Here is a 16152-nt window from a genome sequence, read left to right on the forward strand (position 1 = left end):
TTCCATTCCATTCCATTCCATTCCGTTCTACTCGGGTTGATTCCATTCTATTCCATTACATTCCATTCGATTCCATTCGATTCCATTCGATTCCTTTCCATTCCATTCCATTCCATTCCATTCCATTCCATTCTATTCCATTCCATTCCATTCCATTCCATTCCATTCCATTCCAATCCATTCCCTTCCGTTCTATTCGGGTTGATTCCATTCCATTCCATTCCATTCCATTCCATTCCATTCCATTCCATTCCATTCCATTCCATTGCATTCCATTCGATTCCATTCGATTCCATTCCATTCCATTCCATTCCATTCCATTGAATTCCATTCCATTCCATTCCATTCTATTCCATTCCATTCCATTCTGTTCCATTCTATATCATTCCATTCCATTCCGTTCCACTCGGGTTGATTCCATTCTATTCCATTCCATTCCATTCCATTCCATTCGATATCATTCGATTCCATTCCATTCCATTCCATTCCATTCCATTCCATTCCATTCCATTCCATTCTATTCCATTCCATTCCATTCCATTCCATTCTATTCCATTCCATTCCATTCCATTCCATTCCATTCTATTGCATTCCATTCCATTCCGTTCTACTCGGGTTGATTCCATTCCATTCCATTTCATTCCATTCCTTTCCATTCCATTCCATTCGATTCCATTCGATTCCATTCCATTCCATTCCATTCCAATCCATTCCATTCTACTCGGGTTGATTCCATTCCATTCCATTCCATTCCATTCCATTCCATTCCATTCCATTCCATTCCATTCCATTCCACTCGATTCCATTCCATTCCATTCCATTCCATTCCAATCCATTCCATTCTACTCGGGTGGATTCCATTCCATTCCATTCTTTTCCATTCCATTCCATTCCATTCCATTCCATTACATTCCATTCGGTTCCATTCCATTCCATTCCATTCCATTCCATTCCATTCCATTCCATTCCATTCCTTTCTAATCGGGTTGATTCCATTCTATTCCATTCCATTCCATTCCATTCCATTCCATTCAATTCCATTCCATTCCATTCCATTCCATTCCATTCTATTCCATTCCATTCTACTCCATTGAATTCCATTCCATTCCATTCTATTCCATTCCATTCCATTCCTTTCCATTCCATTTAGTTCTACTCGGGTTGATTCCATTCCATTCCATTCCATTCCTTTCCATTCCATTCCATTCCATTCCATTCCATTCCATTCCATTCCATTCCGTTCTACTCGGCTTTAATCCATTGAGTTCCGTTCCGTTCCGTTCCGTCCCGACACGTCCCGTCCCGTCCCGTCCCGTCCCGTCCCGTCCCGTGCCGTTTTACTCGGGTTGATTCCTTTCCATTCCGTTCCGCTCGTTTCCGTTACGTTCCATTCCGTTCCACGCGGGTTGGTTCAATTCCATTCTATTCTATTCTATTCCTTTCCCTTCCATTCCATTCCATTCCATTCCATTCTACTCGGGTTGATTCCATGCCATTCCGTTCCGCTCCATTCCGTTCCACGCGGGTTGGTTCAATTCCATTCTATTCTATTCTATTCCTTTCCCTTCCATTCCATTCCATTCCATTCCATTCTACTCGGGTTGATTCCATGCCATTCCGTTCCGTTCCATTCCGTCCCATCCCGACCCGTCCCATCCCGTCCCGTCCCGTCCCATCCCGTTCCGTTCCACATGGGTTGATTCAATTCCTTTCGGTTACATTGAATTCCATTCCATTCCATTCTACTCGGATTGATTCCATTCCATTCCATTCCATTCCATTCCATTCCATTCCATTCCATTCCATTCCATTTCATTCCATTCCATTCCATTCCATTGCGTTCCATTCGATTCGATTCCATTCCATTCCTTTCCATTCCATTCCAATCCATTCCATTCTACTTGGGTTGATTCCATTCCATTCCATTCCATTCCATTCCATTCCATTCCATTCCATTCCATTCCACTCGATTCCATTCCATTCCATTCCATTCCATTCCAATCCATTCCATTCTACTCGGGTGGATTCCATTCCATTCCATTCCTTTCCATTCCATTCCATTCCATTCCATTCCATTACATTCCATTCGGTTCCATTCCATTCCATTCCATTCCATTCCATTCCATTCCATTCCATTCCGTTCTAATCGGGTTGATTCCATTCTATTCCATTCCATTCCATTGAATTCCATTCCATTCAATTCCATTCCATTGCATTCCATTCCATTCCATTCTATTCCATTCCATTCTACTCCATTGAATTCCATTCCATTCCATTCTATTCCATTCCATTCCATTCCTTTCCATTCCATTTAGTTCTACTCGGGTTGATTCCATTCCATTCCATTCCATTCCTTTCCATTCCATTCCAATCAATTCCATTCCATTCCTTTCCATTCCATTCCATTCCAATCCATTCCATTCTACTCGGGTTGACTCCATTCCATTCCATTCCATTACATTACATTCCATTATATTCCATTCCATTCCATTCGATTCCGTTCGATTCCACTCCATTCCATTCCATTCCATTCCATTCCATTAAATTCCATTCGATTCCATTCCATTCCATTCTATTCCATTCCATTCCATTCCATTCCATTCCATTCCATTCCATTCCATTCCATTCCATTCCAATCCATTCCATTCTACTCGGGTTGATTCAATTCCATTCCATTCCATTCCATTCGATTCCATTCCATTCCATTCCATTCCATTCCATTCCATTCCATTCCATTCCATTCAGTTTCATTCCATTCCATTCCATTCCATTCCATTCCATTCCATTCCATTCGATTTAATTCCATTCCATTCCATTCCGTTCTACTCGGGTTGATTCCATTCTATTCCATTCCATTCCGTTCGATTCCATTCGATTCCATTCGACTCCATTCCATTCCATTCCATTCCCTTCCATTCCATTCTATTCCATTGAATTCCATTCCATGGCATTCCATTCCATTCCATTCCATTCCATTCCATTCCATTCCATTCCGTTCTACACTGATTGACTCCATTCCATTCCATTCGATTCCATTCCATTCCATTCCATTCCATTCCATTCCAATACATTCCATTCTACTCGGGTTGATTCCATTCCATTCCATTCCATTCCATTCCATTCCATTCCATTCCATTCCATTCCATTCTATTCCTTTCGATTCCATTCCATTCCATTAAATTCCATTCCATTCCATTCCATTCCATTCCATTCCATTCCATTCCATTCCATTCCGTTCTACTCACGTTGATTCCACTCCATTCCATTCCATTCCATTCCATACCATTCCATTCGATTCCATTCCATTCCATTCCATTCCATTCCATTCCATTCCATTCCATTCCATTCCATTCCATTCCACTCGGGTTGATTCCATTCTATTCCATTCCATTCCCTTCTATTCCATTTGATATCATTCGATTCCATTCCATCCCATTCCATTCCATTCCATTCCATTCCATTCCGTTCTTCTTGGGTTGATTCCATTCCATTCCATTTCATTCGATTCCATTCCATTCCATTTCTTTCGATTCCATTCGATTCCATTCCTTTCCATTCCATTCCAATCCTTTGCATTCTACTCAGTTTGATTCCATTCCATTCCATTCCATTCCATTCAATTCCATTCCATTCCATTCCATTCAATTCCACTCGATTCCATTCCATTCCTTTCCATTCCATTCCAATCCATTCCATTCTACTCGGGTGGATTCCATTCCATTCCATTCCATTCCATTCCATTCCATTCCATTCCATTCCATTCCATTCCGTTCTACTCGGGTTGATTCCACTCCATTCCATTCCATTCCATTCCATTCCATTCCATTCCACTCGGGTTGAGCATTCCATTCGATTCCATTCCATTCCATTCCATTCCATTCCATTCCATTCCATTCCATTCCATTCCACTCGGGTTCATTCCATTCCATTCCATTCCATTCCATTCCATTCCATTCCATTCCATTCCATTCCATTCCGTTCTACTCGGGTTGATTTCCATTCCATTCCATTCCATTCCATTCCACTCCATTCCATTCCATTCCATTCCTTTCCATTCCATTCCATTCCATTCCTTTCCATTTATTCCATTCCGTTCTACTCGGGTTGATTCCATTGAGTTTGGTTCCGTTCCGTTCCGTCCAGTCCCGTCCCGTCCCGTCCCGTTCCGTTTTACTCGGGTTGATTCCTTTGCATTCCGTTCCGCTCGTTTCCATTCCGTTCCATTCCGTTCCACGCGGGTTGGTTCAATTCCATTCTATTCTATTCTATTCCTTTCCATTCCATTCCATTCTACTCGGGTTGATTCTATGCCGTTCCATTCCGTTCCATTCCGTCCCATTCCGACCCGTCCCATCCCGTCCCGTCCCGTCCCATCCCGTTCCGTTCCACATGGGTTGATTCAATTCCTTTCGGTTACATTGAATTCCATTCCATTCCATTCTACTCGGATTGATTCCATTCCATTCCATTCCATTCCATTCTATTCCATTCCATTCCAATCCATTCCATTCTACTCGGGTTGATTCCATTCCATTCCATTACATTCCATTCCATTCCATTCCATTCCATTCCATTCCATTCAGTTTCATTCCATTCCATTCCATTCCATTCCATTCCATTCCATTCCATTCCATTCCATTCCATTCCATTCAGTTTCATTCCATTACATTCCATTCCATTCCATTCCATTCCATTCCATTCCATTCGATTTCATTCCATTCCATTCCATTCCGTTCTACTCGGGTTGATTCCATTCTATTCCATTCCATTCCGTTCGATTCCATTCGATTCCATTCGATTCCATTCCATTCCATTCCATTCCCTTCCATTCCATTCTATTCCATTGAATTCCATTCCATGGCATTCCATTCCATTCCATTCCATTCCATTCCATTCCATTCCATTCCGTTCTACTCTGATTGACTCCATTCCACTCCATTCGATTCCATTCCATTCCATTCCTTTCCATTCCAATACATTCCATTCTACTCGGGTTGATTCCATTCAATTCCATTCCATTCCATTCCATTCCATTCCATTCCATTCTATTCCTTTCGATTCCATTCCATTCCATTAAATTCCATTCCATTCCATTCCATTCCATTCCATTCCATTCCATTCCATTCCGTTCTACTCGGGTTGATTCCACTCCATTCCATTCCATTCCATTCCATACCATTCCATTCGATTCCATTCCATTCCATTCCATTCCATTCCATTCCATTCCATTCCATTCCATTCCATTCCATTCCATTCAATTCCATTCCACTCGGGTTGATTCCATTCTATTCCATTCCATTCCCTTCTATTCCATTTGATATCATTCTATTCCATTCCATCCCATTCCATTCCATTCCATTCCATTCCGTTCTTCTTGGGTTGATTCCATTCCATTCCATTTCATTCGATTCCATTCCATTCCATTTCTTTCGATTCCATTCGATTCCATTCCATTCCATTCCATTCCAATCCATTGCATTCTACTCAGTTTGATTCCATTCCATTCCATTCCATTCCATTCAATTCCATTCCATTCCATTCCATTCAATTCCACTCGATTCCATTCCATTCCTTTCCATTCCATTCCAATCCATTCCATTCTACTCGGGTGGATTCCATTCCATTCCATTCCATTCCATTCCATTCCATTCCATTCCATTCCATTCCGTTCTACTCGGGTTGATTCCACTCCATTCCATTCCATTCCATTCCATTCCATTCCATTCCATTCCACTCGGGTTGAGCATTCCATTCGATTCCATTCCATTCCATTCCATTCCATTCCATTCCATTCCATTCCATTCCATTCCATTCCACTCGGGTTCATTCCATTCCATTCCATTCCATTCCATTCCATTCCATTCCATTCCATTCCATTCCGTTCTACTCGGGTTGATTTCCATTCCATTCCATTCCATTCCATTCCACTCCATTCCATTCCATTCCATTCCATTCCATTCCATTCCATTCCATTCCATTCCTTTCCATTTATTCCATTCCGTTCTACTCGGGTTGATTCCATTGAGTTTGGTTCCGTTCCGTTCCGTCCAGTCCCGTCCCGTCCCGTCCCGTTCCATTTTACTCGGGTTGATTCCTTTGCATTCCGTTCCGCTCGTTTCCATTCCGTTCCATTCCGTTCCACGCGGGTTGGTTCAATTCCATTCTATTCTATTCTATTCCTTTCCATTCCATTCCATTCTACTCGGGTTGATTCTATGCCGTTCCATTCCGTTCCATTCCGTCCCATTCCGACCCGTCCCATCCCGTCCCGTCCCGTCCCATCCCGTTCCGTTCCACATGGGTTGATTCAATTCCTTTCGGTTACATTGAATTCCATTCCATTCCATTCTACTCGGATTGATTCCATTCCATTCCATTCCATTCCATTCCATTCCATTCCATTCCAATCCATTCCATTCTACTCGGGTTGATTCCATTCCATTCCATTCCATTCCATTCCATTCCATTCCATTCCATTCCATTCCATTCCATTCCATTCAGTTTCTTTCCATTACATTCCATTCCATTCCATTCCATTCCATTCCATTCCATTCGATTTCATTCCATTCCATTCCATTCCGTTCTACTCGGGTTGATTCCATTCTATTCCATTCCATTCCGTTCGATTCCATTCGATTCCATTCGATTCCATTCCATTCCATTCCATTCCCTTCCATTCCATTCTATTCCATTGAATTCCATTCCATGGCATTCCATTCCATTCCATTCCATTCCATTCCATTCCATTCCATTCCGTTCTACTCTGATTGACTCCATTCCATTCCATTCGATTCCTTTCCATTCCATTCCATTCCATTCCATTCCAATACATTCCATTCTACTCGGGTTGATTCCATTCCATTCCATTCCATTCCATTCCATTCCATTCCATTCCATTCTATTCCTTTCGATTCCATTCCATTCCATTAAATTCCATTCCATTCCATTCCATTCCATTCCATTCCATTCCATTCCATTCCATTCCGTTCTACTCGGGTTGATTCCACTCCATTCCATGCCATTCCATTCCATACCATTCCATTCGATTCCATTCCATTCCATTCCATTCCATTCCATTCCATTCCATTCCATTCCATTCCATTCCATTCCACTCGGGTTGATTCCATTCTATTCCATTCCATTCCCTTCTATTCCATTTGATATCATTCGATTCCATTCCATCCCATTCCATTCCATTCCATTCCATTCCGTTCTTCTTGGGTTGATTCCATTCCATTCCATTTCATTCGATTCCATTCCATTCCATTTCTTTCGATTCCATTCGATTCCATTCCATTCCATTCCATTCCAATCCATTGCATTCTACTCAGTTTGATTCCATTCCATTCCATTCCATTCCATTCAATTCCATTCCATTCCATTCCATTCAATTCCACTCGATTCCATTCCATTCCTTTCCATTCCATTCCAATCCATTCCATTCTACTCGGGTGGATTCCATTCCATTCCATTCCATTCCATTCCATTCCATTCCATTCCATTCCATTCCATTCCATTCGATTCCATTCCATTCCATTCCATGGCATTCCATTCCATTCCATTCCATTCCATTCCATTCCGTTCTAGTCGGGTTGATTCCATTCCATTCCATTGCATTCCATTCCATTCCATTGCATTCCATTCCATTCCATTCCATTCCATTCCATTCCATTCCATTCCATTCCATTCCATTCCATTCCATTCCATTCCATTGCATTCCATTCGATTCCATTCCATTCCATTCCATTCCATTCCATTCCATTCCATTCCATTCCATTCCATTCCATTCCGTTCCACTCGGGTTGATTCCATTCTATTCCATTCCATTCCCTTCTATTCCATTCGATATCATTCGATTCCATTCCATCCCATTCCATTCCATTCCATTCCATTCCGTTCTTCTTGGGTTGATTCCATTCCATTCCATTTCATTCCATTCCATTCCATTCCATTTCTTTCGATTCCATTCGATTCCATTCCATTCCATTCCATTCCATTCAATTCCATTCCATTCCATTCCATTCAATTCCACTCGATTCCATTCCATTCCTTTCCATTCCATTCCAATCCATTCCATTCTACTCTGGTGGATTCCATTCCATTCCATTCCATTCCATTCCATTCCATTCCATTCCATTCCATTCCATTCCATTCCATTCCATTCCATTCCATGGCATTCCATTCCATTCCATTCCATTCCATTCCATTCCGTTCTAGTCGGGTTGATTCCATTCCATTCCATTGCATTCCATTCCATTCCATTGCATTCCATTCCATTCCATTCCATTCCATTCCATTCCATTCCATTCCATTCCATTCCATTCCATTCCATTCCATTCCATTCTATTCCATTCCATTCTACTCCATTGAATTCCATTCCATTCCATTCAATTTCATTCCATTCCATTCCTTTCCAATCCATTTAGTTCTACTCGGGTTGATTCCATTCCATTCCATTCCATTCCATTCCATTCCATTCCATTCCATTCCAATCCATTCCATTCCATTCCATTCCATTCCATTCCATTCCATTCCATTCCATTCCATTCCATTCCATTCCATTACTTTCCATTCCATTCCATTCCAATCCATTCCATTCTACTCGGGTTGACTCCATTCCATTCCATTCCACTCCATTCCATTCCGTTATATTCCATTCTATTCCATTCGATTCCGTTCGATTCCATTCCATTCCATTCCATTCCATTCCATTCCATTTGATTCCATTCCATTCCATTCCATTCCATTCCATTCCATTCCATTCCATTCCATTCCATTCCAATCCATTCCATTCTACTCGGGTTGATTCCATTCCATTTCATTCCATTCCAATCCATTCCATTCCATTCCATTCCATTCCATTCCATTCCATTCCATTCCAATCCATTCCATTCCATTCCATTCCATTCCATTCCATTCCATTCCATTCCATTCTACTCGGATTGATTGCATTCCATTCCATTCCATTCCAGTCCATTCCAATCCACTCCATTCTACTCGGGTTGATTCCATTCCATTCCATTCCATTCCATTCCATTCCATTCCATTCCATTCCATTGCGTTCCATTCTATTCGATTCCATTCCATTCCATTCCATTCCATTCCATTCCAATCCATTCCATTCTACTTGGGTTCATTCCATTCCATTCCATTCCATTCCATTCGATTCCATTCGATTCCATTCCATTCCATTCCATACCATTCCATTCCATTTTGTTCTACTCGGGTTGATTCCACTCCATTCCATTCCATTCCATTCCATTCCATTCTATTCCATTCCATTCCATTCGATTCCATTCTATTCCATTCGATTCCATTCCATTCCATTTCATTTTATTCCATTCCATTCCATTCCATTCTATTCCATTGAATTCCATTCCATTCCATTCCATTCCATTCCATTCCATTCCATTCCATTCCATTCCATTCCATTCCGTTCTACTCGGGTTGATTCCACTCCATTCCATTCCATTCCATTCCATTCCATTCCATTCCATTCCATTCCACTCGGGTTGAGCATTCCATTCGATTCCATTCCATTCCATTCCATTCCATTCCATTCCATTCCATTCCATTCCATTCCATTCCATTCCATTCCACTCGGGTTCATTCCATTCCATTCCATTCCATTCCATTCCATTCCATTCCATTCCATTCCGTTCTAGTCGGGTTGATTTCCATTCCATTCCATTCCATTCCATTCCACTCCATTCCATTCCATTCCATTCCATTCCATTCCATTCCATTCCATTCCTTTCCATTTATTCCATTCCGTTCTACTCGGGTTGATTCCATTGAGTTTGGTTCCGTTCCGTTCCGTCCAGTCCCGTCCCGTCCCGTCCCGTTCCGTTTTACTCGGGTTGATTCCTTTGCATTCCGTTCCGCTCGTTTCCATTCCGTTCCATTCCGTTCCACGCGGGTTGGTTCAATTCCATTCTATTCTATTCTATTCCTTTCCATTCCATTCCGTTCTGCTCAGGTTGATTTCCATTCCATTCCATTCCATTCCATTCCATTCCATTCCATTCCATTCCATTCCATTCCGTTCTACTCGGCTTGAATCCATTGAGTTCCGTTCCGTTCCGTTCCGTCCCGACACGTCCCATCCCGTCCCGTCCCGTCCCGTCCCGTCCCGTGCCGTTTTACTCGGGTTGATTCCTTTCCACTCCGTTCCGCTCGTTTCCGTTACGTTCCATTCCGTTCCACGCGGGTTGGTTCAATTCCATTCTATTCTATTCTATTCCTTTCCCTTCCATTCCATTCCATTCCATTCCATTCTACTCGGGTTGATTCCATGCCATTCCGTTCCGCTCCATTCCGTTCCACGCGGGTTGGTTCAATTCCATTCTATTCTATTCTATTCCTTTCCCTTCCATTCCATTCCATTCCATTCCATTCTACTCGGGTTGATTCCATGCCATTCCGTTCCGTTCCATTCCGTCCCATCCCGACCCGTCCCATCCCGTCCCGTCCCGTCCCATCCCGTTCCGTTCCACATGGGTTGATTCAATTCCTTTCGGTTACATTGAATTCCATTCCATTCCATTCTACTCGGATTGATTCCATTCCATTCCATTCCATTCCATTCCATTCCATTCCAATCCATTCCATTCTACTCGGGTTGATTCCATTCCATTCCATTCCATTCCATTCCATTCCATTCCATTCCATTCCATTCCATTCCATTCAGTTTCATTCCATTACATTCCATTCCATTCCATTCCATTCCATTCCATTCCATTCGATTTCATTCCATTCCATTCCATTCCGTTCTACTCGGGTTGATTCCATTCTATTCCATTCCATTCCGTTCGATTCCATTCGATTCCATTCGATTCCATTCCATTCCATTCCATTCCCTTCCATTCCATTCTATTCCATTGAATTCCATTCCATGGCATTCCATTCCATTCCATTCCATTCCATTCCATTCCATTCCATTCCGTTCTACTCTGATTGACTCCATTCCATTCCATTCGATTCCATTCCATTCCATTCCATTCCATTCCATTCCAATACATTCCATTCTACTCGGGTTGATTCCATTCCATTCCATTCCATTCCATTCCATTCCATTCAATTCCATTCCATTCCATTCCATTCCATTCTATTCCTTTCGATTCCATTCCATTCCATTAAATTCCATTCCATTCCATTCCATTCCATTCCATTCCATTCCATTCCATTCCATTCCATTCCGTTCTACTCGGGTTGATTCCACTCCATTCCATTCCATTCCATTCCATACCATTCCATTCGATTCCATTCCATTCCATTCCATTCCATTCCATTCCATTCCATTCCATTCCATTCCATTCCATTCCATTCCACTCGGGTTGATTCCATTCTATTCCATTCCATTCCCTTCTATTCCATTTGATATCATTCGATTCCATTCCATCCCATTCCATTCCATTCCATTCCATTCCGTTCTTCTTGGGTTGATTCCATTCCATTCCATTTCATTCGATTCCATTCCATTCCATTTCTTTCGATTCCATTCGATTCCATTCCATTCCATTCCATTCCAATCCATTGCATTCTACTCAGTTTGATTCCATTCCATTCCATTCCATTCCATTCAATTCCATTCCATTCCATTCCATTCAATTCCACTCGATTCCATTCCATTCCTTTCCATTCCATTCCAATCCATTCCATTCTACTCGGGTGGATTCCATTCCATTCCATTCCATTCCATTCCATTCCATTCCATTCCATTCCATTCCATTCCATTCCATTCCATTCCATTCCATTCCATTCCGTTCTAGTCGGGTTGATTCCATTCCATTCCATTGCATTCCATTCCATTCCATTGCATTCCATTCCATTCCATTCCATTCCATTCCATTCCATTCCATTCCATTCCATTCCATTCCATTGCATTCCATTCGATTCCATTCGATTCCATTCCATTCCATTCCATTCCATTCCATTCCATTCCATTCCGTTCCACTCGGGTTGATTCCATTCTATTCCATTCCATTCCCTTCTATTCCATTCGATATCATTCGATTCCATTCCATCCCATTCCATTCCATTCCATTCCATTCCGTTCTTCTTGGGTTGATTCCATTCCATTCCATTTCATTCCATTCCATTCCATTCCATTTCTTTCGATTCCATTCGATTCCATTCCATTCCATTCCATTCCAATCCATTGCATTCTACTCAGTTTGATTCCATTCCATTCCATTCCATTCCATTCAATTCCATTCCATTCCATTCCATTCAATTCCACTCGATTCCATTCCATTCCTTTCCATTCCATTCCATTCCATTCCATTCCATGGCATTCCATTCCATTCCATTCCATTCCATTCCATTCCGTTCTAGTCGGGTTGATTCCATTCCATTCCATTGCATTCCATTCCATTCCATTGCATTCCATTCCATTCCATTCCATTCCATTCCATTCCATTCCATTCCATTCCATTCCATTCCATTCTATTCCATTCCATTCTACTCCATTGAATTCCATTCCATTCCATTCAATTTCATTCCATTCCATTCCTTTCCAATCCATTTAGTTCTACTCGGGTTGATTCCATTCCATTCCATTCCATTCCATTCCATTCCATTCCAATCCATTCCATTCCATTCCATTCCATTCCATTCCATTCCATTCCATTCCATTCCATTCCATTACTTTCCATTCCATTCCATTCCAATCCATTCCATTCTACTCGGGTTGACTCCATTCCATTCCATTCCACTCCATTCCATTCCGTTATATTCCATTCTATTCCATTCGATTCCGTTCGATTCCATTCCATTCCATTCCATTCCATTCCATTCCATTCGATTCCATTCCATTCCATTCCATTCCATTCCATTCCATTCCATTCCAATCCATTCCATTCTACTCGGGTTGATTCCATTCCATTTCATTCCATTCCAATCCATTCCATTCCATTCCATTCCATTCCATTCCATTCCATTCCATTCCAATCCATTCCATTCCATTCCATTCCATTCCATTCCATTCCATTCCATTCCATTCCATTCCATTACATTCCATTCCTTTCTATTCCATTCCATTCCATTCCATTCCATTCCATTCCATTCCATTCCATTCCATTCCATTCCATTCCATTCCGTTCTACTCGGGTTGATTCCACTCCATTCCATTCCCTTCCATTCCATTCCATTCCATTCCATTCCATTCCATTCCATTCCATTCCTTTCCATTCCAACCCATTCCTTTCTACTCGGGTTGATTCCATTCCATTCCATTCCATTCCATTCCATTCCATTCCATTCCATTCCATTCCATTCCATTCCATTCGATTCCATTCCATTCCATTTCATTCCAAACCGTTCCATTCTACTCGGGTTCATCATTCCATTCCATTCCATTCCACTCGGGTTCATTCCATTCCATTCCATTCCATTCCATTCCATTCCATTCCATTCCGTTCTACTCAGGTTGATTTCCATTCCATTCCATTCCATTGCATTCCATTCCATTCCATTCCATTACTTTCCATTCCATTCCATTCTATTCCATTCCGTTCTACTCGGCTTGAATCCATTGAGTTCCGTTCCGTTCCGTTCCGTCCCGACACGTCCCGTCCCGTCCCGTCCCGTCCCGTCCCGTCCCGCCCCGTCCCGTCCCGTGCCGTTGTACTCGGGTTGATTCCATTCCACTCCGTTCCGTTCCTTTCCGTTCCCTTCAATTCAGTTCCACGCGGGTTGATTCAATTCCATTCTATTCTATTCCATTCCATTCCATTCCATTCCATTCCATTCCATTCCATTCCATTTTACTCGGGTTGATTCCATGCCGTTCCGTTCCATTCTGTCCCATCCCGACGCGTCCCGTCCCGTCCCGTCCCATTCCGTTCCGTTCTGATCGGGTTGATTCCGTTCCATTCCCTTCCGTTCCTTTCCGTTCCATTCCATTCCGTTACACGCGGGTTGATTCAATTCCATTCTATTACATTGAATTCCATTCCATTCCATTCCATTCCATTCCATTCTACTCGGATTGATTGCATTCCATTCCATTCCATTCCAGTCCATTCCAATCCACTCCATTCTACTCGGGTTGATTCCATTCCATTCCATTCCATTCCATTCCATTCCATTCCATTCCATTCCATTCCATTCCATTCCATTGTGTTCCATTCGATTCGATTCCATTCCATTCCATTCCATTCCATTCCAATCCATTCCATTCTACTTGGGTTCATTCCATTCCATTCCATTCCATTCCATTCGATTCCATTCGATCCCATTCCATTCCATTCCATACCATTCCATTCCATTTTGTTCTACTCGGGTTGATTCCACTCCATTCCATTCCATTCCATTCCATTCTATTCCATTCCATTCCATTCGATTCCATTCTATTCCATTCGATTCCATTCCATTCCATTTCATTTTATTCCATTCCATTCCATTCCATTCTATTCCATTGAATTCCATTCCATTCCATTCCATTCCATTCCATTCCATTCCATTCCATTCCATTCCATTCCGTTCTACTCGGGTTGATTCCACTCCATTCCATTCCATTCCATTCCATTCCATTCCATTCCATTCCATTCCACTCGGGTTGAGCATTCCATTCGATTCCATTCCATTCCATTCCATTCCATTCCATTCCATTCCATTCCATTCCATTCTACTCGGGTTCATTCCATTCCATTCCATTCCATTCCATTCCATTCCATTCCATTCCATTCCATTCCATTCCATTCCGTTCTACTCGGGTTGATTTCCATTCCATTCCATTCCATTCCATTCCACTCCATTCCATTCCATTCCATTCCATTCCATTCCGTTCCATTCCATTCCTTTCCATTTATTCCATTCCGTTCTACTCGGGTTGATTCCATTGAGTTTGGTTCCGTTCCGTTCCGTCCAGTCCCGTCCCGTCCCGTCCCGTTCCGTTTTACTCGGGTTGATTCCTTTGCATTCCGTTCCGCTCGTTTCCATTCCGTTCCATTCCGTTCCACGCGGGTTGGTTCAATTCCATTCTATTCTATTCTATTCCTTTCCATTCCATTCCATTCTACTCGGGTTGATTATATGCCGTTCCATTCCGTTCCATTCCGTCCCATTCCGACCCGTCCCATCCCGTCCCGTCCCGTCCCATCCCGTTCCGTTCCACATGGGTTGATTCAATTCCTTTCGGTTACATTGAATTACATTCCATTCCATTCTACTCGGATTGATTCCATTCCATTCCATTCCATTCCATTCCTTTCCATTCCATTCCAATCCATTCCATTCTACTCGGGTTGATTCCATTCCATTCCATTCCATTCCATTCCATTCCATTCCATTCCATTCCATTCCATTCAGTTTCATTCCATTACATTCCATTCCATTCCATTCCATTCCATTCCATTCCATTCGATTTCATTCCATTCCATTCCATTCCGTTCTACTCGGGTTGATTCCATTCTATTCCATTCCATTCCGTTCGATTCCATTCGATTCCATTCGATTCCATTCCATTCCATTCCATTCCCTTCCATTCCATTCTATTCCATTGAATTCCATTCCATGGCATTCTATTCCATTCCATTCCATTCCATTCCATTCCATTCCATTCCGTTCTACTCTGATTGACTCCATTCCATTCCATTCGTTTCCATTCCATTCCATTCCATTCCATTCCATTCCAATACATTCCATTCTACTCTGGTTGATTCCATTCCATTCCATTCCATTCCATGCCATTCCATTCCATTCCATTCGTCTCCATTCGATTCCATTCGATTCCATTCCATTCTATTCCATTGAATTCCATTCCATTGCATTCCATTCCATTCCATTCTATTCCATTCCATTCCATTCCATTCCGTTCTACTCGGGTTGATTCCATTCCACTCCATTCCATTCGATTCCATTCGATTCCATTCCATTCCATTCCACTCCATTCCTATCCATTCCATTCTACTCGGGTTGATTCCATTCCATTCCATTCCATTCCATTCCATTCCATTCCATTCCATTCCATTGAATTCCATTCGATTCCATTCGATTCCATTCCATTCGATTCCATTCGATATCATTCGATTCCATTCCATCCCATTCCATTCCATTCCATTCCATTCCGTTCTACTCGGGTTGATTCCATTCCATTCCATTTCATTCCATTCCATTCCATTCCATTCCATTCGATTCCATTCGATTCCA

This window comes from Gorilla gorilla, chromosome 17 (genome assembly GCF_029281585.2).
Source record: "Gorilla gorilla gorilla isolate KB3781 chromosome 17, NHGRI_mGorGor1-v2.1_pri, whole genome shotgun sequence".
In the NCBI taxonomy this organism is placed as follows: Eukaryota; Metazoa; Chordata; class Mammalia; order Primates; family Hominidae; genus Gorilla; species Gorilla gorilla.